Here is an 18020-nt window from a genome sequence, read left to right on the forward strand (position 1 = left end):
TTCTGTTGGAAGACGTAATATAGGTCTCCAATTCTTTATTTCTTCCATTGCATTGAAGCATACAATAAATCAAAAGAAGTCAGGATAAAAAAATGATGAAAAAAAAGCTGAAAAGTTAAAATAAAAAGTGAAATTCTGGCTTAAAACTGGTCTCCAGAAAACATAGATAATAAAAATGATCAAACCTAGGAAATGATTGTCGCTGCCTGCTTGATGTGGAAAGTAAGAGCCAAAGAAGACGGGTGCCGTGGCTGAAATTATCCTTCGTCAGAATTGGTGAAGTTCTCTATTTTTGTCAAACAAGCAAACACAGGGGAAAGCGCGAACGCAGCCCCCCACTACCATAAATTATGCAGTCGAGTTTCCCACATTTGAGGAAATCGCAGAGGTCAACTGGTACGGAGTGCAATGAACCAGCCTCACTCTGGAAGAGCCACCATAGGGATCATGGCTATTGCTCCCCTGCCAGGTAAGTATGACATGACGGGTACATTCAAAGGCACGCCCGCTGGGAAGCCTTTCCTTTAGGCTGTGGTGAAATAATAAAGCAAGTTAAAAAAAAAAAAAGCAAATAAATAATCCAAATGATAGAAGGCTACAAAAGATTACCAAACCTCGTGGCTGATCGTTGTTTTCCTTAGCTACCAGTAATTTTAGTGCCTTCAGGTGGTTAGGTGTGAATAATTGAGCTGGATTCAGGGTGCGAAGGAGCAATTTGCATAAAGGCAAATGCTAGGCCAATGAGCCGAAGGATGGGAATTCGTAGCATGTAGTGAGAATAGTGTGCTGCCGGAAACAAGTGAATTCAGTGGGAGAGAAAGGTAAAAGGGAAATGCTAAGAAGCCAGCGGAAGGAATGGTGCAACAGAGCTCAGGAAGAAACAGGAGTCATGTAAGACACGCCCTAGACATGGGGCGCCATAAACTTTTATTAAACCAATCTTTCAGTCTCCTTAGAACCTGTCAAAAATTGCCAATGCTGACTGTATTTCAAGTCATCATGGCGGGGTATTGGGTAAAGTTTTCAATTAGCAATAATCACGCCTCGGATTGACCTCATGGGCTACGATACTGCCACTGCGCAAAGCTAGCTGTTCAAGTGGGCCAGCTTTTAAGAGCTACCACGTAAGGACACTTTAAGACAGCGGTGAGAAAAAGTTCATGACCATAAGCCATTGCAAAGGATTATGGGAGGCAATATTCTAATTAGGCCCGCTTCCTCCTACAGGGAAGCTTAAACCCCAACAAATTCCTCGGTCTTCTTATATGGCATCTTGGAATGGTTCCAAACCTATAACAGAGAGTGAGGGCAACCATATCTTGCAGCAAACCTTGTACAATTTTTTTTCTCTCTTTGGAAACAGTTTTGCCAAGATTCTACTACAGCAGCCATTAGGCAGAGTACACAATCCGCTGGTCTACGTTCGTCCCCAAAGTCACACATTTCATGACTCCATCGATAGGAATGACCCTTGCCTAGCACCTGTCTTCTCTTCATCCACACTCAACAGGGCTGAAAGAACATTTGTGGTGGCTTTTTCAAAATTCCATGGTGTTCATTAGTAAGTGCTAGCGACCACCCAGCTATTCCTAAGGTTTGGTCTGATTGTCTCAAGCGGCAATTCACTGCCTTGATCCAGAAAATCTTTTTTTTCCCAGAAATTCAATCAAACGTTACGTTCTGTTGGAAGACGTAATATAGGTCTCCAATTCTTTATTTCTTCCATTGCATTGAAGCATACAATAAATCAAAAGAAGTCAGGATAAAAAAATGATGAAAAAAAAGCTGAAAAGTTAAAATAAAAAGTGAAATTCTGTCTTAAAACTGGTCTCCAGAAAACATAGATAATAAAAATGATCAAGCCTAGGAAATGATTGTCGCTGCCTGCTTGATGTGGAAAGTAAGAGCCAAAGAAGACGGGTGCCGTGGCTGAAATTATCCTTCGTCAGAATTGGTGAAGTTCTCTATTTTTGTCAAACAAGCAAACACAGGGGAAAGCGCGAACGCAGTCCCCCACTACAATAAATTATGCAGTCGAGTTTCCCACATTTGAGGAAATCGCAGAGGTCAACTGGTACGGAGTGCAATGAACCAGCCTCACTCTGGGAGAGCCACCTTAGGGATCATGGCTATTGCTCCCCTGCCAGGTAAGTATGACATGACGGGTACATTCAAAGGCACGCCCGCTGGGAAGCCTTTCCTTTAGGCTGTGGTGAAATAATAAAGCAAGTTAAAAAAAAAAAAAGCAAATAAATAATCCAAATGATAGAAGGCTACAAAAGATTACCAAACCTCGTGGCTGATCGTTGTTTTCCTTAGCTACCAGTAATTTTAGTGCCTTCAGGTGGTTAGGTGTGAATAATTGAGCTGGATTCAGGGTGCGAAGGAGCAATTTGCATAAAGGCAAATGCTAGGCCAATGAGCCGAAGGATGGGAATTCGTAGCATGTAGTGAGAATAGTGTGCTGCCGGAAACAAGTGAATTCAGTGGGAGAGAAAGGTAAAAGGGAAATGCTAAGAAGCCAGCGGAAGGAATGGTGCAACAGAGCTCAGGAAGAAACGGGAGTCACGTAAGACACGCCCTAGACATGGGGCGCCATAAACTTTTATTAAACCAATCTTTCAGTCTCCTTAGAGCCTGTCAAAAATTGCCAATGCTGACTGTATTTCAAGTCATCATGGCGGGGTATTGGGTAAAGTTTTCAATTAGCAATAATCACACCTCGGATTGACCTCATGGGCTACGATACTGCCACTGCGCAAAGTTAACTGTTCAAGTGGGCCAGCTTTTAAGAGCTACCACGTAAGGACACTTTAAGACAGCGGTGAGAAAAAGTTCATGACCATAAGCCATTGCAAAGGATTGTGGGAGGCAATATTCTAATTAGGCCCGCTTCCTCCTACAGGGAAGCTTAAACCCCAACAAATTCCTCGGTCTTCTTATATGGCATCTTGGAATGGTTCCAAACCTATAACAGAGAGTGAGGGCAACCATATCTTGCAGCAAACCTTGTACAATTTTTTTTCTCTCTTTGGAAACAGTTTTGCCAAGATTCTACTACAGCAGCCATTAGGCAGAGTACACAATCCGCTGGTCTACGTTCGTCCCCAAAGTCACACATTTCATGACTCCATCGATAGGAATGACCCTTGCCTAGCACCTGTCTTCTCTTCATCCACACTCAACAGGGCTGAAAGAACATTTGTGGTGGCTTTTTCAAAATTCCATGGTGTTCATTAGTAAGTGCTAGCGACCACCCAGCTATTCCTAAGGTTTGGTCTGATTGTCTCAAGCGGCAATTCACTGCCTTGATCCAGAAAATCTTTTTTTCCCAGAAATTCAATCAAACGTTACGTTCTGTTGGAAGACGTAATATAGGTCTCCAATTCTTTATTTCTTCCATTGCATTGAAGCATACAATAAATCAAAAGAAGTCAGGATAAAAAAATGATGAAAAAAAAGCTGAAAAGTTAAAATAAAAAGTGAAATTCTGGCTTAAAACTGGTCTCCAGAAAACATAGATAATAAAAATGATCAAGCCTAGGAAATGATTGTCGCTGCCTGCTTGATGCGGAAAGTAAGAGCCAAAGAAGACGGGTGCCGTGGCTGAAATTATCCTTCGTCAGAATTGGTGAAGTTCTCTATTTTTGTCAAACAAGCAAACACAGGGGAAAGCGCGAACGCAGTCCCCCACTACCATAAATTATGCAGTCGAGTTTCCCACATTTGAGGAAATCGCAGAGGTCAACTGGTACGGAGTGCAATGAACCAGCCTCACTCTGGGAGAGCCACCTTAGGGATCATGGCTATTGCTCCCCTGCCAGGTAAGTATGACATGACGGGTACATTCAAAGGCACGCCCGCTGGGAAGCCTTTCCTTTAGGCTGTGGTGAAATAATAAAGCAAGTTTAAAAAAAAAAAAAAGCAAATAAATAATCCAAATGATAGAAGGCTACAAAAGATTACCAAACCTCGTGGCTGATCGTTGTTTTCCTTAGCTACCAGTAATTTTAGTGCCTTCAGGTGGTTAGGTGTGAATAATTGAGCTGGATTCAGGGTGCGAAGGAGCAATTTGCATAAAGGCAAATGCTAGGCCAATGAGCCGAAGGATGGGAATTCGTAGCATGTAGTGAGAATAGTGTGCTGCCGGAAACAAGTGAATTCAGTCAGAGAGAAAGGTAAAAGGGAAATGCTAAGAAGCCAGCGGAAGGAATGGTGCAACAGAGCTCAGGAAGAAACAGGAGTCACGTAAGACACGCCCTAGACATGGGGCGCCATAAACTTTTATTAAACCAATCTTTCAGTCTCCTTAGAACCTGTCAAAAATTGCCAATGCTGACTGTATTTCAAGTCATCATGGCGGGGTATTGGGTAAAGTTTTCAATTAGCAATAATCACGCCTCGGATTGACCTCATGGGCTACGATACTGCCACTGCGCAAAGCTAGCTGTTCAAGTGGGCCAGCTTTTAAGAGCTACCACGTAAGGACACTTTAAGACAGCGGTGAGAAAAAGTTCATGACCATAAGCCATTGCAAAGGATTATGGGAGGCAATATTCTAATTAGGCCCGCTTCCTCCTACAGGGAAGCTTAAACCCCAACAAATTCCTCGGTCTTCTTATATGGCATCTTGGAATGGTTCCAAACCTATAACAGAGAGTGAGGGCAACCATATCTTGCAGCAAACCTTGTACAATTTTTTTTCTCTCTTTGGAAACAGTTTTGCCAAGATTCTACTACAGCAGCCATTAGGCAGAGTACACAATCCGCTGGTCTACGTTCGTCCCCAAAGTCACACATTTCATGACTCCATCGATAGGAATGACCCTTGCCTAGCACCTGTCTTCTCTTCATCCACACTCAACAGGGCTGAAAGAACATTTGTGGTGGCTTTTTCAAAATTCCATGGTGTTCATTAGTAAGTGCTAGCGACCACCCAGCTATTCCTAAGGTTTGGTCTGATTGTCTCAAGCGGCAATTCACTGCCTTGATCCAGAAAATCTTTTTTTCCCAGAAATTCAATCAAACGTTACGTTCTGTTGGAAGACGTAATATAGGTCTCCAATTCTTTATTTCTTCCATTGCATTGAAGCATACAATAAATCAAAAGAAGTCAGGATAAAAAAATGATGAAAAAAAAGCTGAAAAGTTAAAATAAAAAGTGAAATTCTGGCTTAAAACTGGTCTCCAGAAAACATAGATAATAAAAATGATCAAACCTAGGAAATGATTGTCGCTGCCTGCTTGATGTGGAAAGTAAGAGCCAAAGAAGACGGGTGCCGTGGCTGAAATTATCCTTCGTCAGAATTGGTGAAGTTCTCTATTTTTGTCAAACAAGCAAACACAGGGGAAAGCGCGAACGCAGCCCCCCACTACCATAAATTATGCAGTCGAGTTTCCCACATTTGAGGAAATCGCAGAGGTCAACTGGTACGGAGTGCAATGAACCAGCCTCACTCTGGAAGAGCCACCTTAGGGATCATGGCTATTGCTCTCCTGCCAGGTAAGTATGACATGACGGGTACATTCAAAGGCACGCCCGCTGGGAAGCCTTTCCTTTAGGCTGTGGTGAAATAATAAAGCAAGTTAAAAAAAAAAAAAGCAAATAAATAATCCAAATGATAGAAGGCTACAAAAGATTACCAAACCTCGTGGCTGATCGTTGTTTTCCTTAGCTACCAGTAATTTTAGTGCCTTCAGGTGGTTAGGTGTGAATAATTGAGCTGGATTCAGGGTGCGAAGGAGCAATTTGCATAAAGGCAAATGCTAGGCCAATGAGCCGAAGGATGGGAATTCGTAGCATGTAGTGAGAATAGTGTGCTGCCGGAAACAAGTGAATTCAGTGGGAGAGAAAGGTAAAAGGGAAATGCTAAGAAGCCAGCGGAAGGAATGGTGCAACAGAGCTCAGGAAGAAACAGGAGTCACGTAAGACACGCCCTAGACATGGGGCGCCATAAACTTTTATTAAACCAATCTTTCAGTCTCCTTAGAACCTGTCAAAAATTGCCAATGCTGACTGTATTTCAAGTCATCATGGCGGGGTATTGGGTAAAGTTTTCAATTAGCAATAATCACGCCTCGGATTGACCTCATGGGCTACGATACTGCCACTGCGCAAAGCTAGCTGTTCAAGTGGGCCAGCTTTTAAGAGCTACCACGTAAGGACACTTTAAGACAGCGGTGAGAAAAAGTTCATGACCATAAGCCATTGCAAAGGATTATGGGAGGCAATATTCTAATTAGGCCCGCTTCCTCCTACAGGGAAGCTTAAACCCCAACAAATTCCTCGGTCTTCTTATATGGCATCTTGGAATGGTTCCAAACCTATAACAGAGAGTGAGGGCAACCATATCTTGCAGCAAACCTTGTACAATTTTTTTTCTCTCTTTGGAAACAGTTTTGCCAAGATTCTACTACAGCAGCCATTAGGCAGAGTACACAATCCGCTGGTCTACGTTCGTCCCCAAAGTCACACATTTCATGACTCCATCGATAGGAATGACCCTTGCCTAGCACCTGTCTTCTCTTCATCCACACTCAACAGGGCTGAAAGAACATTTGTGGTGGCTTTTTCAAAATTCCATGGTGTTCATTAGTAAGTGCTAGCGACCACCCAGCTATTCCTAAGGTTTGGTCTGATTGTCTCAAGCGGCAATTCACTGCCTTGATCCAGAAAATCTTTTTTTTCCCAGAAATTCAATCAAACGTTACGTTCTGTTGGAAGACGTAATATAGGTCTCCAATTCTTTATTTCTTCCATTGCATTGAAGCATACAATAAATCAAAAGAAGTCAGGATAAAAAAATGATGAAAAAAAAGCTGAAAAGTTAAAATAAAAAGTGAAATTCTGGCTTAAAACTGGTCTCCAGAAAACATAGATAATAAAAATGATCAAGCCTAGGAAATGATTGTCGCTGCCTGCTTGATGTGGAAAGTAAGAGCCAAAGAAGACGGGTGCCGTGGCTGAAATTATCCTTCGTCATAATTGGTGAAGTTCTCTATTTTTGTCAAACAAGCAAACACAGGGGAAAGCGCGAACGCAGTCCCCCACTACAATAAATTATGCAGTCGAGTTTCCCACATTTGAGGAAATCGCAGAGGTCAACTGGTACGGAGTGCAATGAACCAGCCTCACTCTGGGAGAGCCACCTTAGGGATCATGGCTATTGCTCCCCTGCCAGGTAAGTATGACATGACGGGTACATTCAAAGGCACGCCCGCTGGGAAGCCTTTCCTTTAGGCTGTGGTGAAATAATAAAGCAAGTTAAAAAAAAAAAAAGCAAATAAATAATCCAAATGATAGAAGGCTACAAAAGATTACCAAACCTCGTGGCTGATCGTTGTTTTCCTTAGCTACCAGTAATTTTAGTGCCTTCAGGTGGTTAGGTGTGAATAATTGAGCTGGATTCAGGGTGCGAAGGAGCAATTTGCATAAAGGCAAATGCTAGGCCAATGAGCCGAAGGATGGGAATTCGTAGCATGTAGTGAGAATAGTGTGCTGCCGGAAACAAGTGAATTCAGTGGGAGAGAAAGGTAAAAGGGAAATGCTAAGAAGCCAGCGGAAGGAATGGTGCAACAGAGCTCAGGAAGAAACGGGAGTCACGTAAGACACGCCCTAGACATGGGGCGCCATAAACTTTTATTAAACCAATCTTTCAGTCTCCTTAGAGCCTGTCAAAAATTGCCAATGCTGACTGTATTTCAAGTCATCATGGCGGGGTATTGGGTAAAGTTTTCAATTAGCAATAATCACGCCTCGGATTGACCTCATGGGCTACGATACTGCCACTGCGCAAAGTTAACTGTTCAAGTGGGCCAGCTTTTAAGAGCTACCACGTAAGGACACTTTAAGACAGCGGTGAGAAAAAGTTCATGACCATAAGCCATTGCAAAGGATTGTGGGAGGCAATATTCTAATTAGGCCCGCTTCCTCCTACAGGGAAGCTTAAACCCCAACAAATTCCTCGGTCTTCTTATATGGCATCTTGGAATGGTTCCAAACCTATAACAGAGAGTGAGGGCAACCATATCTTGCAGCAAACCTTGTACAATTTTTTTTCTCTCTTTGGAAACGGTTTTGCCAAGATTCTACTACAGCAGCCATTAGGCAGAGTACACAATCCGCTGGTCTACGTTCGTCCCCAAAGTCACACATTTCATGACTCCATCGATAGGAATGACCCTTGCCTAGCACCTGTCTTCTCTTCATCCACACTCAACAGGGCTGAAAGAACATTTGTGGTGGCTTTTTCAAAATTCCATGGTGTTCATTAGTAAGTGCTAGCGACCACCCAGCTATTCCTAAGGTTTGGTCTGATTGTCTCAAGCGGCAATTCACTGCCTTGATCCAGAAAATCTTTTTTTTCCCAGAAATTCAATCAAACGTTACGTTCTGTTGGAAGACGTAATATAGGTCTCCAATTCTTTATTTCTTCCATTGCATTGAAGCATACAATAAATCAAAAGAAGTCAGGATAAAAAAATGATGAAAAAAAAGCTGAAAAGTTAAAATAAAAAGTGAAATTCTGGCTTAAAACTGGTCTCCAGAAAACATAGATAATAAAAATGATCAAGCCTAGGAAATGATTGTCGCTGCCTGCTTGATGCGGAAAGTAAGAGCCAAAGAAGACGGGTGCCGTTGCTGAAATTATCCTTCGTCAGAATTGGTGAAGTTCTCTATTTTTGTCAAACAAGCAAACACAGGGGAAAGCGTGAACGCAGTCCCCCACTACCATAAATTATGCAGTCGATTTTCCCACATTTGAGGAAATCGCAGAGGTCAACTGGTACGGAGTGCAATGAACCAGCCTCACTCTGGGAGAACCACCTTAGGGATCATGGCTATTGCTCCCCTGCCAGGTAAGTATGACATGACGGGTACATTCAAAGGCACGCCCGCTGGGAAGCCTTTCCTTTAGGCTGTGGTGAAATAATAAAGCAAGTTAAAAAAAAAAAAAAGCAAATAAATAATCCAAATGATAGAAGGCTACAAAAGATTACCAAACCTCGTGGCTGATCGTTGTTTTCCTTAGCTACCAGTAATTTTAGTGCCTTCAGGTGGTTAGGTGTGAATAATTGAGCTGGATTCAGGGTGCGAAGGAGCAATTTGCATAAAGGCAAATGCTAGGCCAATGAGCCGAAGGATGGGAATTCGTAGCATGGAGTGAGAATAGTGTGCTGCCGGAAACAAGTGGATTCAGTGGGAGAGAAAGGTAAAAGGGAAATGCAAGGAAGCCAGCGGAAGGAATGGTGCAACAGAGCTCAGGAAGAAACGGGAGTCACGTAAGACACGCCCTAGACATGGGGCGCCATAAACTTTTATTAAACCAATCTTTCAGTCTCCTTAGAGCCTGTCAAAAATTGCCAATGCTGACTGTATTTCAAGTCATCATGGCGGGGTATTGGGTAAAGTTTTCAATTAGCAATAATCACGCCTCGGATTGACCTCATGGGCTACGATACTGCCACTGCGCAAAGCTAGCTGTTCAAGTGGGCCAGCTTTTAAGAGCTACCACGTAAGGACACTTTAAGACAGCGGTGAGAAAAAGTTCATGACCATAAGCCATTGCAAAGGATTATGGGAGGCAATATTCTAATTAGGCCCGCTTCCTCCTACAGGGAAGCTTAAACCCCAACAAATTCCTCGGTCTTCTTATATGGCATCTTGGAATGGTTCCAAACCTATAACAGAGAGTGAGGGCAACCATATCTTGCAGCAAACCTTGTACAATTTTTTTTCTCTCTTTGGAAACAGTTTTGCCAAGATTCTACTACAGCAGCCATTAGGCAGAGTACACAATCCGCTGGTCTACGTTCGTCCCCAAAGTCACACATTTCATGACTCCATCGATAGGAATGACCCTTGCCTAGCACCTGTCTTCTCTTCATCCACACTCAACAGGGCTGAAAGAACATTTGTGGTGGCTTTTTCAAAATTCCATGGTGTTCATTAGTAAGTGCTAGCGACCACCCAGCTATTCCTAAGGTTTGGTCTGATTGTCTCAAGCGGCAATTCACTGCCTTGATCCAGAAAATCTTTTTTTCCCAGAAATTCAATCAAACGTTACGTTCTGTTGGAAGACGTAATATAGGTCTCCAATTCTTTATTTCTTCCATTGCATTGAAGCATACAATAAATCAAAAGAAGTCAGGATAAAAAAATGATGAAAAAAAAGCTGAAAAGTTAAAATAAAAAGTGAAATTCTGGCTTAAAACTGGTCTCCAGAAAACATAGATAATAAAAATGATCAAGCCTAGGAAATGATTGTCGCTGCCTGCTTGATGCGGAAAGTAAGAGCCAAAGAAGACGGGTGCCGTGGCTGAAATTATCCTTCGTCAGAATTGGTGAAGTTCTCTATTTTTGTCAAACAAGCAAACACAGGGGAAAGCGCGAACGCAGTCCCCCACTACCATAAATTATGCAGTCGAGTTTCCCACATTTGAGGAAATCGCAGAGGTCAACTGGTACGGAGTGCAATGAACCAGCCTCACTCTGGGAGAGCCACCTTAGGGATCATGGCTATTGCTCCCCTGCCAGGTAAGTATGACATGACGGGTACATTCAAAGGCACGCCCGCTGGGAAGCCTTTCCTTTAGGCTGTGGTGAAATAATAAAGCAAGTTTAAAAAAAAAAAAAAAGCAAATAAATAATCCAAATGATAGAAGGCTACAAAAGATTACCAAACCTCGTGGCTGATCGTTGTTTTCCTTAGCTACCAGTAATTTTAGTGCCTTCAGGTGGTTAGGTGTGAATAATTGAGCTGGATTCAGGGTGCGAAGGAGCAATTTGCATAAAGGCAAATGCTAGGCCAATGAGCCGAAGGATGGGAATTCGTAGCATGTAGTGAGAATAGTGTGCTGCCGGAAACAAGTGAATTCAGTCGGAGAGAAAGGTAAAAGGGAAATGCTAAGAAGCCAGCGGAAGGAATGGTGCAACAGAGCTCAGGAAGAAACAGGAGTCACGTAAGACACGCCCTAGACATGGGGCGCCATAAACTTTTATTAAACCAATCTTTCAGTCTCCTTAGAACCTGTCAAAAATTGCCAATGCTGACTGTATTTCAAGACATCATGGCGGGGTATTGGGTAAAGTTTTCAATTAGCAATAATCACGCCTCGGATTGACCTCATGGGCTACGATACTGCCACTGCGCAAAGCTAGCTGTTCAAGTGGGCCAGCTTTTAAGAGCTACCACGTAAGGACACTTTAAGACAGCGGTGAGAAAAAGTTCATGACCATAAGCCATTGCAAAGGATTATGGGAGGCAATATTCTAATTAGGCCCGCTTCCTCCTACAGGGAAGCTTAAACCCCAACAAATTCCTCGGTCTTCTTATATGGCATCTTGGAATGGTTCCAAACCTATAACAGAGAGTGAGGGCAACCATATCTTGCAGCAAACCTTGTACAATTTTTTTTCTCTCTTTGGAAACAGTTTTGCCAAGATTCTACTACAGCAGCCATTAGGCAGAGTACACAATCCGCTGGTCTACGTTCGTCCCCAAAGTCACACATTTCATGACTCCATCGATAGGAATGACCCTTGCCTAGCACCTGTCTTCTCTTCATCCACACTCAACAGGGCTGAAAGAACATTTGTGGTGGCTTTTTCAAAATTCCATGGTGTTCATTAGTAAGTGCTAGCGACCACCCAGCTATTCCTAAGGTTTGGTCTGATTGTCTCAAGCGGCAATTCACTGCCTTGATCCAGAAAATCTTTTTTTCCCAGAAATTCAATCAAACGTTACGTTCTGTTGGAAGACGTAATATAGGTCTCCAATTCTTTATTTCTTCCATTGCATTGAAGCATACAATAAATCAAAAGAAGTCAGGATAAAAAAATGATGAAAAAAAAGCTGAAAAGTTAAAATAAAAAGTGAAATTCTGGCTTAAAACTGGTCTCCAGAAAACATAGATAATAAAAATGATCAAACCTAGGAAATGATTGTCGCTGCCTGCTTGATGTGGAAAGTAAGAGCCAAAGAAGACGGGTGCCGTGGCTGAAATTATCCTTCGTCAGAATTGGTGAAGTTCTCTATTTTTGTCAAACAAGCAAACACAGGGGAAAGCGCGAACGCAGCCCCCCACTACCATAAATTATGCAGTCGAGTTTCCCACATTTGAGGAAATCGCAGAGGTCAACTGGTACGGAGTGCAATGAACCAGCCTCACTCTGGGAGAGCCACCTTAGGGATCATGGCTATTGCTCCCCTGCCAGGTAAGTATGACATGACGGGTACATTCAAAGGCACGCCCGCTGGGAAGCCTTTCCTTTAGGCTGTGGTGAAATAATAAAGCAAGTTAAAAAAAAAAAAAAAAAAAGCAAATAAATAATCCAAATGATAGAAGGCTACAAAAGATTACCAAACCTCGTGGCTGATCGTTGTTTTCCTTAGCTACCAGTAATTTTAGTGCCTTCAGGTGGTTAGGTGTGAATAATTGAGCTGGACTCAGGGTGCGAAGGAGCAATTTGCATAAAGGCAAATGCTAGACCAATGAGCCGAAGGATGGGAATTCGTAGCATGGAGTGAGAATAGTGTGCTGCCGGAAACAAGTGGATTCAGTGGGAGAGAAAGGTAAAAGGGAAATGCTAAGAAGCCAGCGGAAGGAATGGTGCAACAGAGCTCAGGAAGAAACGGGAGTCACGTAAGACACGCCCTAGATATGGGGCGCCATAAACTTTTTTTAAACCAATCTTTCAGTCTCCTTAGAGCCTGTCAAAAATTGCCAATGCTGACTGTATTTCAAGTCATCATGGCGGGGTATTGGGTAAAGTTTTCAATTAGCAATAATCACGCCTCGGATTGACCTCATGGGCTACGATACTGCCACTGCGCAAAGTTAACTGTTCAAGTGGGCCAGCTTTTAAGAGCTACCACGTAAGGACACTTTAAGACAGCGGTGAGAAAAAGTTCATGACCATAAGCCATTGCAAAGGATTGTGGGAGGCAATATTCTAATTAGGCCCGCTTCCTCCTACAGGGAAGCTTAAACCCCAACAAATTCCTCGGTCTTCTTATATGGCATCTTGGAATGGTTCCAAACCTATAACAGAGAGTGAGGGCAACCATATCTTGCAGCAAACCTTGTACAATTTTTTTTCTCTCTTTGGAAACAGTTTTGCCAAGATTCTACTACAGCAGCCATTAGGCAGAGTACACAATCCGCTGGTCTACGTTCGTCCCCAAAGTCACACATTTCATGACTCCATCGATAGGAATGACCCTTGCCTAGCACCTGTCTTCTCTTCATCCACACTCAACAGGGCTGAAAGAACATTTGTGGTGGCTTTTTCAAAATTCCATGGTGTTCATTAGTAAGTGCTAGCGACCACCCAGCTATTCCTAAGGTTTGGTCTGATTGTCTCAAGCGGCAATTCACTGCCTTGATCCAGAAAATCTTTTTTTCCCAGATATTCAATCAAACGTTACGTTCTGTTGGAAGACGTAATATAGGTCTCCAATTCTTTATTTCTTCCATTGCATTGAAGCATACAATAAATCAAAAGAAGTCAGGATAAAAAAATGATGAAAAAAAAGCTGAAAAATTAAAATAAAAAGTGAAATTCTGGCTTAAAACTGGTCTCCAGAAAACATAGATAATAAAAATGATCAAGCCTAGGAAATGATTGTCACTGCCTGCTTGATGCGGAAAGTAAGAGCCAAAGAAGACGGGTGCCGTGGCTGAAATTATCCTTCGTCAGAATTGGTGAAGTTCTCTATTTTTGTCAAACAAGCAAACACAGGGGAAAGCGCAAACGCAGTTCCCCACTACCATAAATTATGCAGTCGAGTTTCCCACATTTGAGGAAATCGCAGAGGTCAACTGGTACGGAGTGCAATGAATCAGCCTCACTCTGGGAGAGCCACCTTAGGGATCATGGCTATTGCTCCCCTGCCAGGTAAGTATGACATGACTGGTACATTCAAAGGCACGCCCGCTGGGAAGCCTTTCCTTTAGGCTGTGGTGAAATAATAAAGCAAGTAAAAAAAAAAAAAGCAAATAAATAATCCAAATGATAGAAGGCTACAAAAGATTACCAAACCTCGTGGCTGATCGTTGTTTTCCTTAGCTACCAGTAATTTTAGTGCCTTCAGGTGGTTAGGTGTGAATAATTGAGCTGGATTCAGGGTGCGAAGGAGCAATTTGCATAAAGGCAAATGCTAGGCCAATGAGCCGAAGGATGGGAATTCGTAGCATGTAGTGAGAATAGTGTGCTGCCGGAAACAAGTGAATTCAGTGGGAGAGAAAGGTAAAAGGGAAATGCTAAGAAGCCAGCGGAAGGAATGGTGCAACAGAGCTCAGGAAGAAACGGGAGTCACGTAAGACACGCCCTAGACATGGGGCGCCATAAACTTTTATTAAACCAATCTTTCAGTCTCCTTAGAGCCTGTCAAAAATTGCCAATGCTGACTGTATTTCAAGTCATCATGGCGGGGTATTGGGTAAAGTTTTCAATTAGCAATAATCACGCCTCGGATTGACCTCATGGGCTACGATACTGCCACTGCGCAAAGCTAGCTGTTCAAGTGGGCCAGCTTTTAAGAGCTACCACGTAAGGACACTTTAAGACAGCGGTGAGAAAAAGTTCATGACCATAAGCCATTGCAAAGGATTATGGGAGGCAATATTCTAATTAGGCCCGCTTCCTCCTACAGGGAAGCTTAAACCCCAACAAATTCCTCGGTCTTCTTATATGGCATCTTGGAATGGTTCCAAACCTATAACAGAGAGTGAGGGCAACCATATCTTGCAGCAAACCTTGTACAATTTTTTTTCTCTCTTTGGAAACAGTTTTGCCAAGATTCTACTACAGCAGCCATTAGGCAGAGTACACAATCCGCTGGTCTACGTTCGTCCCCAAAGTCACACATTTCATGACTCCATCGATAGGAATGACCCTTGCCTAGCACCTGTCTTCTCTTCATCCACACTCAACAGGGCTGAAAGAACATTTGTGGTGGCTTTTTCAAAATTCCATGGTGTTCATTAGTAAGTGCTAGCGACCACCCAGCTATTCCTAAGGTTTGGTCTGATTGTCTCAAGCGGCAATTCACTGCCTTGATCCAGAAAATCTTTTTTTCCCAGAAATTCAATCAAACGTTACGTTCTGTTGGAAGACGTAATATAGGTCTCCAATTCTTTATTTCTTCCATTGCATTGAAGCATACAATAAATCAAAAGAAGTCAGGATAAAAAAATGATGAAAAAAAAGCTGAAAAGTTAAAATAAAAAGTGAAATTCTGGCTTAAAACTGGTCTCCAGAAAACATAGATAATAAAAATGATCAAACCTAGGAAATGATTGTCGCTGCCTGCTTGATGTGGAAAGTAAGAGCCAAAGAAGACGGGTGCCGTGGCTGAAATTATCCTTCGTCAGAATTGGTGAAGTTCTCTATTTTTGTCAAACAAGCAAACACAGGGGAAAGTGCGAACGCAGCCCCCCACTACCATAAATTATGCAGTCGAGTTTCCCACATTTGAGGAAATCGCAGAGGTCAACTGGTACGGAGTGCAATGAACCAGCCTCACTCTGGGAGAGCCACCTTAGGGATCATGGCTATTGCTCCCCTGCCAGGTAAGTATGACATGACGGGTACATTCAAAGGCACGCCCGCTGGGAAGCCTTTCCTGTAGGCTGTGGTGAAATAATAAAGCAAGTTAAAAAAAAAAAAAAAAAGCAAATAAATAATCCAAATGATAGAAGGCTACAAAAGATTACCAAACCTCGTGGCTGATCGTTGTTTTCCTTAGCTACCAGTAATTTTAGTGCCTTCAGGTGGTTAGGTGTGAATAATTGAGCTGGACTCAGGGTGCGAAGGAGCAATTTGCATAAAGGCAAATGCTAGACCAATGAGCCGAAAGATGGGAATTCGTAGCATGGAGTGAGAATAGTGTGCTGCCGGAAACAAGTGGATTCAGTGGGAGAGAAAGGTAAAAGGGAAATGCTAAGAAGCCAGCGGAAGGAATGGTGCAACAGAGCTCAGGAAGAAACGGGAGTCACGTAAGACACGCCCTAGACATGGGGCGCCATTAACTTTTTTTAAACCAATCTTTCAGTCTCCTTAGAGCCTGTCAAAAATTGCCAATGCTGACTGTATTTCAAGTCATCATGGCGGGGTATTGGGTAAAGTTTTCAATTAGCAATAATCACGCCTCGGATTGACCTCATGGGCTACGATACTGCCACTGCGCAAAGTTAACTGTTCAAGTGGGCCAGCTTTTAAGAGCTACCACGTAAGGACACTTTAAGACAGCGGTGAGAAAAAGTTCATGACCATAAGCCATTGCAAAGGATTGTGGGAGGCAATATTCTAATTAGGCCCGCTTCCTCCTACAGGGAAGCTTAAACCCCAACAAATTCCTCGGTCTTCTTATATGGCATCTTGGAATGGTTCCAAACCTATAACAGAGAGTGAGGGCAACCATATCTTGCAGCAAACCTTGTACATTTTTTTTTCTCTCTTTGGAAACAGTTTTGCCAAGATTCTACTACAGCAGCCATTAGGCAGAGTACACAATCCGCTGGTCTACGTTCGTCCCCAAAGTCACACATTTCATGACTCCATCGATAGGAATGACCCTTGCCTAGCACCTGTCTTCTCTTCATCCACACTCAACAGGGCTGAAAGAACATTTGTGGTGGCTTTTTCAAAATTCCATGGTGTTCATTAGTAAGTGCTAGCGACCACCCAGCTATTCCTAAGGTTTGGTCTGATTGTCTCAAGCGGCAATTCACTGCCTTCATCCAGAAAATCTTTTTTTCCCAGAAATTCAATCAAACGTTACGTTCTGTTGGAAGACGTAATATAGGTCTCCAATTCTTTATTTCTTCCATTGCATTGAAGCATACAATAAATCAAAAGAAGTCAGGATAAAAAAATGATGAAAAAAAAGCTGAAAAGTTAAAATAAAAAGTGAAATTCTGGCTTAAAACTGGTCTCCAGAAAACATAGATAATAAAAATGATCAAGCCTAGGAAATGATTGTCACTGCCTGCTTGATGCGGAAAGTAAGAGCCAAAGAAGACTGGTGCCGTGGCTGAAATTATCCTTCGTCAGAATTGGTGAAGTTCTCTATTTTTGTCAAACAAGCAAACACAGGGGAAAGCGCGAACGCAGTCCCCCACTACCATAAATTATGCAGTCGAGTTTCCCACATTTGAGGAAATCGCAGAGGTCAACTGGTACGGAGTACAATGAACCAGCCTCACTCTGGGAGAGCCACCTTAGGGATCATGGCTATTGCTCCCCTGCCAGGTAAGTATGACATGACGGGTACATTCAAAGGCACGCCCGCTGGGAAGCCTTTCCTTTAGGCTGTGGTGAAATAATAAAGCAAGTTTAAAAAAAAAAAAAAAGCAAATAAATAATCCAAATGATAGAAGGCTACAAAAGATTACCAAACCTCGTGGCTGATCGTTGTTTTCCTTATCTACCAGTAATTTTAGTGCCTTCAGGTGGTTAGGTGTGAATAATTGAGCTGGATTCAGGGTGCGAAGGAGCAATTTGCATAAAGGCAAATGCTAGGCCAATGAGCCGAAGGATGGGAATTCGTAGCATGTAGTGAGAATAGTGTGCTGCCGGAAACAAGTGAATTCAGTGGGAGAGAAAGGTAAAAGGGAAATGCTAAGAAGCCAGCGGAAGGAATGGTGCAACAGAGCTCAGGAAGAAACGGGAGTCACGTAAGACACGCCCTAGACATGGGGCGCCATAAACTTTTATTAAACCAATCTTTCAGTCTCCTTAGAACCTGTCAAAAATTGCCAATGCTGACTGTATTTCAAGTCATCATGGCGGGGTATTGGGTAAAGTTTTCAATTAGCAATAATCACGCCTCGGATTGACCTCATGGGCTATGATACTGCCACTGCGCAAAGCTAGCTGTTCAAGTGGGCCAGCTTTTAAGAGCTACCACGTAAGGACACTTTAAGACAGCGGTGAGAAAAAGTTCATGACCATAAGCCATTGCAAAGGATTATGGGAGGCAATATTCTAATTAGGCCCGCTTCCTCCTACAGGG

The 18020-nt window shown here is 42.8% G+C and overlaps 22 non-coding genes across 22 annotated transcripts; all 22 read right to left on the bottom strand.

Moving 5' to 3' along the window:
• Positions 1-310: 310 nt before the first annotated feature.
• LOC134591089 (U1 spliceosomal RNA) lies at positions 311-477 on the bottom strand. Its single transcript, XR_010087919.1, has one exon. It is a non-coding gene; the product is annotated as a U1 spliceosomal RNA (small nuclear RNA).
• Positions 478-947: 470 nt separating this feature from the next.
• On the bottom strand, positions 948-1088 carry LOC134593392 (U4 spliceosomal RNA). Its single transcript, XR_010089881.1, has one exon. It is a non-coding gene; the product is annotated as a U4 spliceosomal RNA (small nuclear RNA).
• A 900-nt stretch (positions 1089-1988) lies between these two features.
• Positions 1989-2155, bottom strand: LOC134590542 (U1 spliceosomal RNA). The gene has a single exon (XR_010087449.1). It is a non-coding gene; the product is annotated as a U1 spliceosomal RNA (small nuclear RNA).
• Positions 2156-2625: 470 nt separating this feature from the next.
• Positions 2626-2766, bottom strand: LOC134593439 (U4 spliceosomal RNA). The gene has a single exon (XR_010089922.1). It is a non-coding gene; the product is annotated as a U4 spliceosomal RNA (small nuclear RNA).
• Positions 2767-3665: 899 nt separating this feature from the next.
• On the bottom strand, positions 3666-3832 carry LOC134589854 (U1 spliceosomal RNA). Its single transcript, XR_010086866.1, has one exon. It is a non-coding gene; the product is annotated as a U1 spliceosomal RNA (small nuclear RNA).
• Positions 3833-4304: 472 nt separating this feature from the next.
• Positions 4305-4445, bottom strand: LOC134593393 (U4 spliceosomal RNA). The gene has a single exon (XR_010089882.1). It is a non-coding gene; the product is annotated as a U4 spliceosomal RNA (small nuclear RNA).
• An 899-nt stretch (positions 4446-5344) lies between these two features.
• On the bottom strand, positions 5345-5511 carry LOC134591373 (U1 spliceosomal RNA). The gene has a single exon (XR_010088162.1). It is a non-coding gene; the product is annotated as a U1 spliceosomal RNA (small nuclear RNA).
• Positions 5512-5981: 470 nt separating this feature from the next.
• LOC134593394 (U4 spliceosomal RNA) lies at positions 5982-6122 on the bottom strand. The gene has a single exon (XR_010089883.1). It is a non-coding gene; the product is annotated as a U4 spliceosomal RNA (small nuclear RNA).
• A 900-nt stretch (positions 6123-7022) lies between these two features.
• Positions 7023-7189, bottom strand: LOC134590543 (U1 spliceosomal RNA). The gene has a single exon (XR_010087450.1). It is a non-coding gene; the product is annotated as a U1 spliceosomal RNA (small nuclear RNA).
• A 470-nt stretch (positions 7190-7659) lies between these two features.
• LOC134592751 (U4 spliceosomal RNA) lies at positions 7660-7800 on the bottom strand. Its single transcript, XR_010089331.1, has one exon. It is a non-coding gene; the product is annotated as a U4 spliceosomal RNA (small nuclear RNA).
• Positions 7801-8700: 900 nt separating this feature from the next.
• On the bottom strand, positions 8701-8867 carry LOC134590997 (U1 spliceosomal RNA). Its single transcript, XR_010087840.1, has one exon. It is a non-coding gene; the product is annotated as a U1 spliceosomal RNA (small nuclear RNA).
• Positions 8868-9338: 471 nt separating this feature from the next.
• LOC134592229 (U4 spliceosomal RNA) lies at positions 9339-9479 on the bottom strand. Its single transcript, XR_010088885.1, has one exon. It is a non-coding gene; the product is annotated as a U4 spliceosomal RNA (small nuclear RNA).
• Positions 9480-10378: 899 nt separating this feature from the next.
• LOC134589856 (U1 spliceosomal RNA) lies at positions 10379-10545 on the bottom strand. The gene has a single exon (XR_010086867.1). It is a non-coding gene; the product is annotated as a U1 spliceosomal RNA (small nuclear RNA).
• A 473-nt stretch (positions 10546-11018) lies between these two features.
• On the bottom strand, positions 11019-11159 carry LOC134593689 (U4 spliceosomal RNA). Its single transcript, XR_010090131.1, has one exon. It is a non-coding gene; the product is annotated as a U4 spliceosomal RNA (small nuclear RNA).
• An 899-nt stretch (positions 11160-12058) lies between these two features.
• On the bottom strand, positions 12059-12225 carry LOC134590320 (U1 spliceosomal RNA). Its single transcript, XR_010087262.1, has one exon. It is a non-coding gene; the product is annotated as a U1 spliceosomal RNA (small nuclear RNA).
• Positions 12226-12701: 476 nt separating this feature from the next.
• Positions 12702-12842, bottom strand: LOC134592752 (U4 spliceosomal RNA). Its single transcript, XR_010089332.1, has one exon. It is a non-coding gene; the product is annotated as a U4 spliceosomal RNA (small nuclear RNA).
• Positions 12843-13741: 899 nt separating this feature from the next.
• On the bottom strand, positions 13742-13908 carry LOC134591157 (U1 spliceosomal RNA). Its single transcript, XR_010087975.1, has one exon. It is a non-coding gene; the product is annotated as a U1 spliceosomal RNA (small nuclear RNA).
• Positions 13909-14377: 469 nt separating this feature from the next.
• LOC134592230 (U4 spliceosomal RNA) lies at positions 14378-14518 on the bottom strand. Its single transcript, XR_010088886.1, has one exon. It is a non-coding gene; the product is annotated as a U4 spliceosomal RNA (small nuclear RNA).
• An 899-nt stretch (positions 14519-15417) lies between these two features.
• On the bottom strand, positions 15418-15584 carry LOC134591178 (U1 spliceosomal RNA). Its single transcript, XR_010087993.1, has one exon. It is a non-coding gene; the product is annotated as a U1 spliceosomal RNA (small nuclear RNA).
• A 474-nt stretch (positions 15585-16058) lies between these two features.
• Positions 16059-16199, bottom strand: LOC134592753 (U4 spliceosomal RNA). Its single transcript, XR_010089333.1, has one exon. It is a non-coding gene; the product is annotated as a U4 spliceosomal RNA (small nuclear RNA).
• Positions 16200-17098: 899 nt separating this feature from the next.
• On the bottom strand, positions 17099-17265 carry LOC134590442 (U1 spliceosomal RNA). Its single transcript, XR_010087365.1, has one exon. It is a non-coding gene; the product is annotated as a U1 spliceosomal RNA (small nuclear RNA).
• A 473-nt stretch (positions 17266-17738) lies between these two features.
• Positions 17739-17879, bottom strand: LOC134593134 (U4 spliceosomal RNA). The gene has a single exon (XR_010089660.1). It is a non-coding gene; the product is annotated as a U4 spliceosomal RNA (small nuclear RNA).
• Positions 17880-18020: the final 141 nt, after the last annotated feature.

This window comes from Pelobates fuscus, chromosome 2, assembly GCF_036172605.1.
Source record: "Pelobates fuscus isolate aPelFus1 chromosome 2, aPelFus1.pri, whole genome shotgun sequence".
Lineage (NCBI taxonomy): Eukaryota > Metazoa > Chordata > Amphibia > Anura > Pelobatidae > Pelobates > Pelobates fuscus.